The sequence below is a fragment of the Ciona intestinalis genome, chromosome 8 (genome assembly GCF_000224145.3).
Source record: "Ciona intestinalis chromosome 8, KH, whole genome shotgun sequence".
NCBI lineage: Eukaryota > Metazoa > Chordata > Ascidiacea > Phlebobranchia > Cionidae > Ciona > Ciona intestinalis.
The window spans coordinates 2,636,496-2,646,204 of NC_020173.2; the positions used below are offsets into that span (position 1 = coordinate 2,636,496).

At 36.5% G+C, this 9,709-nt stretch overlaps 1 long non-coding RNA gene across 1 annotated transcript; it reads right to left on the reverse strand.

The window, feature by feature from the left end:
* Nucleotides 1-8,145: 8,145 nt before the first annotated feature.
* LOC113474417 lies at nt 8,146-9,390 on the reverse strand. Its single transcript, XR_003396079.1, has 3 exons — nt 9,186-9,390; nt 9,092-9,130; nt 8,146-8,932 (listed from the first exon to the last, which is right to left on the reverse strand). It is a non-coding gene; the product is annotated as an uncharacterized LOC113474417 (long non-coding RNA).
* Nucleotides 9,391-9,709: the final 319 nt, after the last annotated feature.

Sequence of the window (9,709 nt, forward strand, 5' to 3'; positions counted from 1 at the left end):
CATCAATATCCCTGTTTTAGTCGGAAGTGTTGATGCGAAAACAATTATCTACATAATTCATTGGTAAGTTAAGTTAACGAATACAAAATTTAAAGAATGTTGTCACTTAAATTAAAACAAATTTAGGCATATGTCACTCAAGTTCGAATTTTCATGTTAAATAAAAAATATTTTTGTTTGATAAAAAACGAAGCTGCCTAGTTTACGTCATTCATGACGCCACGACTACGTAAGAGCTCGCAAATTGTTAACAAAATCTGCGAACCTATCAATCACGTGACGAATTCCGTCCGTTCGCGTCAGGCGTCAACCTGTGTTTGTTTTGTCACAAATGTTTCCGTTACGTCATAATAGCTTCTTTCTCGCATCGGCTGAAACCAATGGCGCGTGACGAAGTCGTTAAACACGTCAAAATGGTAGGACAAGATAATTGTTTCGGAAATTGAACGAATTCCGCAAGTTTTTAGCGGGAAAATATTTGCCGGGATTATTTTTAACTTGTTTTAAAACGACAAGAACCATTAATCATTTTTGACGATATTGAAGTTCGGGATTTCTCTTTTTGGAACCACGGTTTTAAACAGTAGGTTTACAATTACAAATATTTATTATTAAATGCTTTATGATCTTGAAACTATAGGGTGTGGGCACATATAGTAAGTCGCGTAAAAAGGGTGGGCGTGTGCCAGGAAAATTAAAGTGCCAATGTTACTAAATTAATTTATCACCAGTCGACTGTTTATTTATTTTATTCAAAAATAGCGTTTTTTAAAAAAATTTTTAGTTTAAAAAAATTAACGATTAAAATTCGGATTTTTTGTTTTTTTGATTAAATTTTTATTTCCTGTTTTGAACATTTAGTTATTTCTTTGTTAAGGTTTGGTGTTTGTACAAGTTTTCTTTGTAGTCGATTCTCAGCGGTTAATCTCCGATGTTTTAAGATCGTTAAGAATCCATTAAACTACTTATCCACGATAGTTTGTACGAGTTTCCCTCGTCCGCTCATTCTATGGTTAAGTGGACGTTAATGAAGACGATGTACAATGAGGTACAAGCACTGCCGGTCGCTCTCAAAGAATGTTATCTTTACGTGAATAAACTCACTTGGTGAACAAAGCAGCGACGACAAACAAACGTTGCTTGTTTGAGATACTAATGCCGCGAGAATAGCTTGGTTACATAGCTGTTTCACACTATACAAGTCACACCTGCTCTGGTAATAGAGCACCACTAACGTAGCTTACTCACGTGGGAAAGTTTCATCGACTGCCCTCTGCATTGTGACGTCATAAAACGAAGCAAAAACAACGTCAGATGTTTGGTGTCTTTTTTGCATAATTAATCAAAACATATCAGGCACCTATTTAACAGACTACATATATCTGAAAATGGAAATGTGTTAATATTTCGTTTACCTATAAACAATAATAGCAGTTAATAGAGAACCCTAATAAAATTAAAACAGAAAAGTATAAAATTGATTTAAAACTTTACGAACGCCTGGTAAGTTTGTAACGCTTCACGTGGGACAGCGGACCTCCGAGGATGACGGAGGAGGGAACGAGGAGAAGAGGAGCTGGTAAAAAGTTTTCCCACTTCATTTTGTTATTTCATAGGACCACGGTTATACAATTCCGTAAATATTCTAATATAGAACCAGAAAAGAAACTGAAAAAAGAGTGTTCCATGTTACCCCAGCCTACTAAATATAAACAATTTGAAATATGGTATAAACGTTAAAAGAAAGGAATAGATAAATTACACTTTTTATAATTTTCTTTTTGAAAAATGCACAATACAACAACACATTTTATCTGTTGACTGTATGTTGCCAAAAACTTCTAAATATGTACTTAAGGAATCGTGTAATATAAGGTTGGTAGGTGACGCTTTTCCGCGTGGGAACTGGAATAGACCGGATCAATCCAGTTTCATCGTCACAAAGTCAACTACACTTTTCCAGTCTTTACAGGCTTAGACAGAGTGCGCGTGCAGCGTCGAAATTGCTGCTTTTCACGCCTCACTTGTCCACAACAAAGCGAAAATATTCTCAACTAAGCGTTAGATATCCGACATCAGTCATAGCTGTTGCTTGGGATCATCATTTGGTCAGATAACCTTACAAACATACAGACCTCACACGTTGACCTGGGATGAAATATAAGCTTTACACGCACCCAACTTAACAAATATGTTGTTGTTGCATAATAGAGAAACTATACATGTCGCGTGGACACTATAATATTGAAACACCATATGGCTGCGCAAGTCTAACACGCACAAAGCTGCAGGCAATATAAAATGGCGATGGGTTGTATACAACAGACTATATTAGCTTATTCATCTCAAGTCCAAAGTGTACAAGCTATGCGGGAATTAATGATCATACATGTTGGTTTCGTGTTTGAATAGCAAAAGTGACTACCGTGTTGGGGAATTTGCTTTCCCTTATATTCAATGTTATTTTATAAACGGATATATATTGTTAAATCAGTTCAAGTCCAATATTAAAAATGTAAAGTATTGGAACGTATAACGACGCGTTGTTGTCTATTGGATGTCGATTTACGAGAAGATAAACAAAGCTCCCGACATTGTTCTCTGTGCGAATGGAGCCACATTTGATGGCCATCGTAAATCGGAGCTTCGGATTTACTTGCTCACTGTTGTAGGTAAATGTTTCTTCTTCTAACGAGGCAGCAATGAATAAAAATTAGGTTCGCTTTCATCTAACCGACTAGTGCGTTGCCACGATTCCTTGGAACATTTGTTGGAAATGTAAAACACGATGCTTCCCGATGATTAAACATTGAAATGATTGACACGATATGTTATTACTTGAAACACGACAACAGATAACTTATTAGTTGATTCTGGTTACCAGGTGACCGATGATATGGCGAAGCTATGATATTCACATAAATATTACAAGTCTTTGACAGTGTGCTAATAATAACTTGGCGTAGTTTAACCAAAAACCTATAAATTGACTCAAGCAAAGATCTTTAATTAGAAATTTAACAGCTTTCATTTGTTACTCTATGGGAGTTGGTCCTAGGTGCGGTGCACTATAGGATATACAACAATTTATGACGCATTTAAAATACCCCTTGTAAATGCGCGCTTTTTAAAAATCTAAATTTAAGTGCGTTTAAAAATGTTCACAAATTCAATTGACAGCGGACATGAGGTGTTTATTATTTCGACGCGTGTACCGTTTCATATTAAACAAAATAATTTTAGTTACTACATTGCTTGTACATAAGTAAAATAAAACTATCCAAGCAAAAGTAAGGAGTATAGTTTATATTCTTCGTAATTTATATTTATGATTTTCCATCTAAATTAATCTGTTGAGGTTTTTAATCAGAATCTCGCATCCGATGTTTCTGTTGTTGGCGTCGCGTTCGCCAAGATAAATTGTTACGTGTGAATGAGTTAACAATGGAGTCGCTTATATCGCGTTACATTGTATTGACAGAGAGGCTGACGACGAACACTTTGTTAGACAAAGTGGATTCACACAATTTGATCTAACCTTCTTTGTCTTCATCTTCTTTGTTAAATCACCATCCGGACTCGGATGTGGTTCCATCATCTTAGACCACACTCGTATACAAACCTTTCTATATCGTAATTAAATTTCGCCTCATTTTAAAATTATTAAAACAGAAAAGTTGTAGTATAGCTGTTACAGCTGGTTACCTTTATATTTTATGTAAAGAGTGTTTAAGTTTCGTGCATTCCAGTATAGTATCTTTTCTGTATCTGTTTAATGGCAAACTAATATCTTATATCACATCTTTATATGTTTTATCTGAAGGATTTCTAGTTCAAAGCACCAATTTAACTGTAATAAGACGACTTTGAATAATTAAAGCGTGCTTATGTACAGGTATATATTTTCTATATCACTGATTAAACACCAGCGGGGTGGTATGAAAACGGCCAAACAGCGTCGCTTAGTGATTAGTTTCCAGCCTTGGTCAGATTTTTTCTGGGTCCTTTACAACTTGATTAATGACCACGTGATTAACGACGTGTCACACGCAACTTGGGCGATTTCGCACTATGTCACGTGACGGCGCGTCATATTACGTCACCCTTGACCTCCAAGGCGTCTGGTTGTCCTGCTAATCCTCACAACCATTCGTGAAAAGTGTCGGAATTCACTTAATCCAACAAAGTTATTTCCACTTCCTATATTAGCGCATGGGTCAATTGGTTATAATTTAGTTACCGGGTCGCAAAACATATTTGTCTATCGGTTTAGGAACTGCTAACAAAACCTCATTGCAAGTTGATAATTATTATTTATTACTTTACCTATAAGAGAACATATAAACGAAACAGATAAATCTAACCTACTTCTTTATACTTTTTCCAAGAAAATCTAAACCAAATACCATAGTACATTTTGGTAAAATTTCAATCATATTACTGACAACTTAAGGTTTAAACCGCGCCCAAATAAATGGCTAAAAGAACGTGGCAAAATGTTATAATAAAATTTAATCTGACGCTTGTTTGTTTATGCAGAAAATAATTGCGAAAATATTGAACATGATAACACTGATACAAATAAAAACCTTTCACATTTTCTTTATTACCTTTTTACCAGGAACCCATAATACTTAAAATCGTCTTGACTAGATTTATATAACATATGTATAAAAGATTAGGCGTAAAAATATGTTTGGTACGTTAGAATTTTGTTGTTTGAGGAAAAAGGAAAATGTTTAAAAATGTTCCCACGCCAAGGTTGTGAAACTCGGCCCCAATATTTCCGTTTTCTTATTAACCTTGTAATTACCACTGCTTGTCTCTTATTTATCGAGCAACATTTTTGTAATGGACATCGTGTGAAAACATCATGTCTGCGGTAAATCTGGCATCGGATTCCCGTAAACTTCCGCCTATTCACCCGATGTAGTAAAACATCGATTGGTGTCGATGGAAGTTGATGCTCACGTTGCAACTAAACCACGCGATTCGTGCCAACGCTTTGGCACAATATGACGCCACAAGGACTACTGTGACGTCGCACTTGTTTCCGTTATTAAAACAAGTCTCTTTTTCTCGCGCTGATTATTTGTCGACGTCCAGTTCGATTTCCAGGTTGGCGCCGAAGCGTTGTGAAAATAATTCCATTGTAAATCAAACAACCATTGTCATGTTTGGGTATTCCTCTACTTCATGCGCATGCGTGGTGGCTTGTTTCCCTTTTTGAGGTTTCTCTATTCAACTTCCGTTTTAAATATTTCTTCGTGTCTGATCTCGTTTGACCCGGTTATTCCCCGGTGACGTAATACCGTGTGAATTGTCTTCAACCATCCATGTCGACGTGACAATGCTGTATGTTACGTCACACAAAACATCGTCTCCGAGGTATACAAGCTTCAACGTTTACATCATGACGTCATAGCGCCAATAAATATTGATTCAATGTCGTGATATTTTGTATCTTCATATTGAAAAGTACAAGTTGACATGATCCATGTTCGTAGTGCATCAAGTTCCCATTGGTTTTGTTACAAATTCTTAATCTCTTAAATTTATTTCGTAAATTCTAAAGCTTCAGTTTTGAAACACGTCTTTAAAAAGTTATAAAAACTTTTAGTCAGTATATACTATTGGAACGTCAATGTTTTGGTTTTGGATATTGGGCTTCTTCACATTCCTTCGTTGTAAAAGACACTTTTTCGTTCCATTAGAGTTTCATTGTAATCTCGAGTGGTTCCCCAGCTGTGTGTAGAGTTGGCGGTCAATTAGTCAGCCCAATATTGACCTGTCTAATGTTGCTGGACATTGTGTAACATTAGTAGCGAGCAGCTGTAGCGAGATCTTGTTAAAATACTAAGATTTCAACGGATATTACAAAATTCTTCATCTTTTTCGTATTATCTTAAATCTGTTACAAATTCTAGAAAAGTTTTGTAGATTTTTCGAAGCTAAATTGATTCTCGAATTCGTTGTTGATGGATTTGTTTTCTTTACCGCGGATCTCGCGATTACGCCATTGTTTTTCTTCTTCACGGTTCAATGAGTCCATCACTTTATCTTTCTCTCACGAAAAAATCTGATCAACAGGTGTCGCTGTGGAGATCACTTTTCACGAAACCCGACACTTGTGTTCTTTGTCTCAAGGTGTGAAGTTAGATCAACATTTGTGTTTCTCAAACGATCGTTTACATCATTCCATAGAAACTAAACAATACTGAGTTATGTGTATGACACCTTAAGTTGTGAAACAAAAGATACAAAGATGTAAACCGTTCACCCCGCTTATATGTCTCACTCTGTTATACTGACACCGGTTCAGACATTGATTAATTCCAACTTCGTTCTACTTTGTCATGTATTTCTGGGTCGGTGGGGGGACTTTTAGTTGTGATGACGTCACAACAATTCAGTTTTCGGTTTCGGTGACTTTAGAGTTTTTTTAATGACGACATTAAATTACAGGCATCGGATCGTAAACGTGGTATTCGTTGCTCGCATGATGAACGGTGTCTTGGTGGAAACTGGCAAAGTTGATTCAACGCGGTTTTGTGGCCGACTCCTCATCGCTAAGTGACGCAAGAATTTCACGCTTGACCTTACGCAGTGACCCGTGACCGCAAATCCGCTGCAAGATTTTCTATTTTTCCATCACCTTATTTCACACATTGTTAAAAGGGATACGCGGAGATACCAAGTTAAAACAAAGAGTCGTATTCCAGTCACTTCCAGCCAAGAATAACGTCACGGTCAACACCTTATGTTGTATAAATAGCGACCTCTTTAGTTATCAAGCATTTTGTTTCAGTTATAACTTGAACAACCTCACACGACACTTATATCTAGTCTAATGATTGGTGTTCTGTCGCTGTATCCCGTATTTTGTTCTTGGGTATAAATATTTGTTTTAGCTGCCGTAATTAAAGAAAAATACAGAGGTATTCGTTTTATTCCAACGGCCCTATAACCGCTATTTAAAAGAGGTGACATATGGTAGAAATATAAACCGGTAAAATATTACGAATTCTTAGGACATACATCAGACCAGATATAATTCCTGAAATGTGCGTTTTACATAATCTCCCTATATATGGTTATAAATTACTGGGTTTTATTGCAAAACTTATAAAAGTCGTCAAGAAATTCACTACAGCTTCCTCTATTCTGCCACCTAACGGTTTATAAATATCATGTTTTAATTACCGCCGTACGCGAAATATTGCATAGCGCGGGGTTTTTAAACGTTTTAAAATAGTCACATACAGGTTCTTATGGTAATAGAAATGTGAAACACAATGTACCTTATATGTTCCCGACATGTATTTGACTTAATGGTAATATTCATTATCTTCGTAGATTTCTTACATAGCTCGTCCCAATTTCACTTTTTCCAAAGTTGTATTCTCTTGCGTAAGTAGAAGTGTCCAGATTCGCCACTCTGTTTAGCACTCTGTGTGCTGGGGTGTATGAAGAGGTGCAACTAAAATTATACATTGGGTTTAAAACTTATTTTATACATACCAAGCAACCAATCGTAATTTTTGTAGTCCACAATACTTAAAGTATTTGTGCTCTACTGCCAACATGCGGAAAAGTAATAAAACTAGCGTTGGCAAATTTGCTGATCGAGAATAAGACACAAGGAATATTACGGCTTATTTCTATTAGGTAGCAACGAAACTTAAAAGTAAACCACCTGTTTAAATTTCTGACGATGTCTTCATAAGTAAATTACTTTTCTGAAAAATAAACACACGAATAAAATACCTTCATACTAATGTGGCTGGCGTTGGTGGAAAGCCACTACGGCACGACAAGCCCCCAGCCAATTGTAGTGGGTTTCTACTTAGGTGAGAAACCCTTGCAGGATGTTACTGTCCACGCAGGTTAAAGAGACCCATCGACAAAAGTAGTACAACGAATGCACATATATGTGCACGACACACATGACGAAAAGACAAAAAAAATACAACAATGTGCAGATAAAAAGTGTGTAACACATGCAACAAACACACAGCTCAAGCACATCAAAAATGGGACATTGCTAAAGTGTATTTAACGCGGACATATTCAATGAAACTTTGGCAGAGAAAATATGGTTCAAATCCCCAAGGATATAGTATGCAGGGTACACCATATTGGATATCCGATCAAAAGGAGTCGAAGCCAACAACGCTCCGCACAATCACCAGGCAAGACGCCATGTTGGTACCGCGTTATCTCGCCATCTCTTTACACAATATAATACTAAACAACAAATCCTTGCATCACTATACTGGTAGTAAAATTACCATCTATATATATAGCGTAGTATTCCTAGCGGCGACGTCCACGCAACATCATGACCGTTAACTATACAACTTGATCAAAACTGAGGTAACCGCACTAAACGCAGGGTCAGGACAATGCTCTGGCCCATCATATCGACGTCGTAGCGCAATTGTGACGTGGCCATCGTCCCAATCGCGCTGCATAACGTTTAAATTTTTAAATTTAAAGTTTTGACTTCGTTATAATATAAAATTGAGAAAATGGACTATAAATCAACGTTACGCTTATGCGCGTAATATACTGCGTGTTGATATTACTCGAGTATTCGAGCATCAACATATAGAAGGGATCAGGACAATACGCAATTGCTAAATGATTTTGATCTTTGCGAGAAGCGCACAATAGAGTGTACAACATCAAAATCTGATCTATCCAAAAATATGTTCGCCGTAGTTTTAATGCATATATTTCAGTGACATGCAAAATGCACTACACAGATCGAAGAGACTGACTAAAAAGCTGGCAACACTAGTTCCAGCACAAAGAGGAAACACTGTAAGAGTGCACCAAACTTTACCCCCACATATACACAAACACACAACTCGAACACTCAAAACCTCAAACCAACATCCTTATCAGCGTCTTCGTTTTCTTTCTTCGCCTGTAAAACAATTAAACGTTATAGTTCCGCTACATGGTAAATTTACGTTGCATTTAAATTTTCAATAAATGTTAAATGTGTTTTTATTCTACCACTTAGATTTAAAAAACATTTTCCGCAAATACTTTTTATAGTTAAGTTTTAAATTAGTAAAAATACCTTGGCAACTCTTTTCTGCAGCTCTATTGGCCGGCTTTTCTGCAACAAAGTAAACAGTTAAGTGTCAGTTTGTACATTATTACGTCATAATTACCTTTATTCCTGCTGCGTATTTGATGCGACGCTCTATCCTTTGTGACGTCACATACTATATTTCTAAAAATATTGAACACCCTAAAAAATTTATTTTTATTCAATAAAGATTGGGACGGAACAAATGAAGTTACGTATTGGGTTCTTCTGTTGCGTCATCACAACCTCATGACGTCACATTCTGATGTCATCTAGAAAAACACAGGTGTACGCATGGCCAACTAATGCTCTAGTAGATATCTTTAGATATCTATAGTAGGCCATAGTGTACGTAACAATGCCTCTTATGACATACTTCTTAGAGAATATATGATAATCTTACAGAGAACATATATAATTTACAATATAAAAGTAGAATAATATTACAAAATACAAAAATTTATCCGAACGCAAAACGCTCATGGGGCCCCATGGAACCAAAAAAAAACGTCGCAAACTGCGCGCGTAGAATAAACCGTATTATGACGTCAAAAGTAGTCGAGCGATGACGTAACTACGAGATACAGAACGCTTCGCGTTATGATA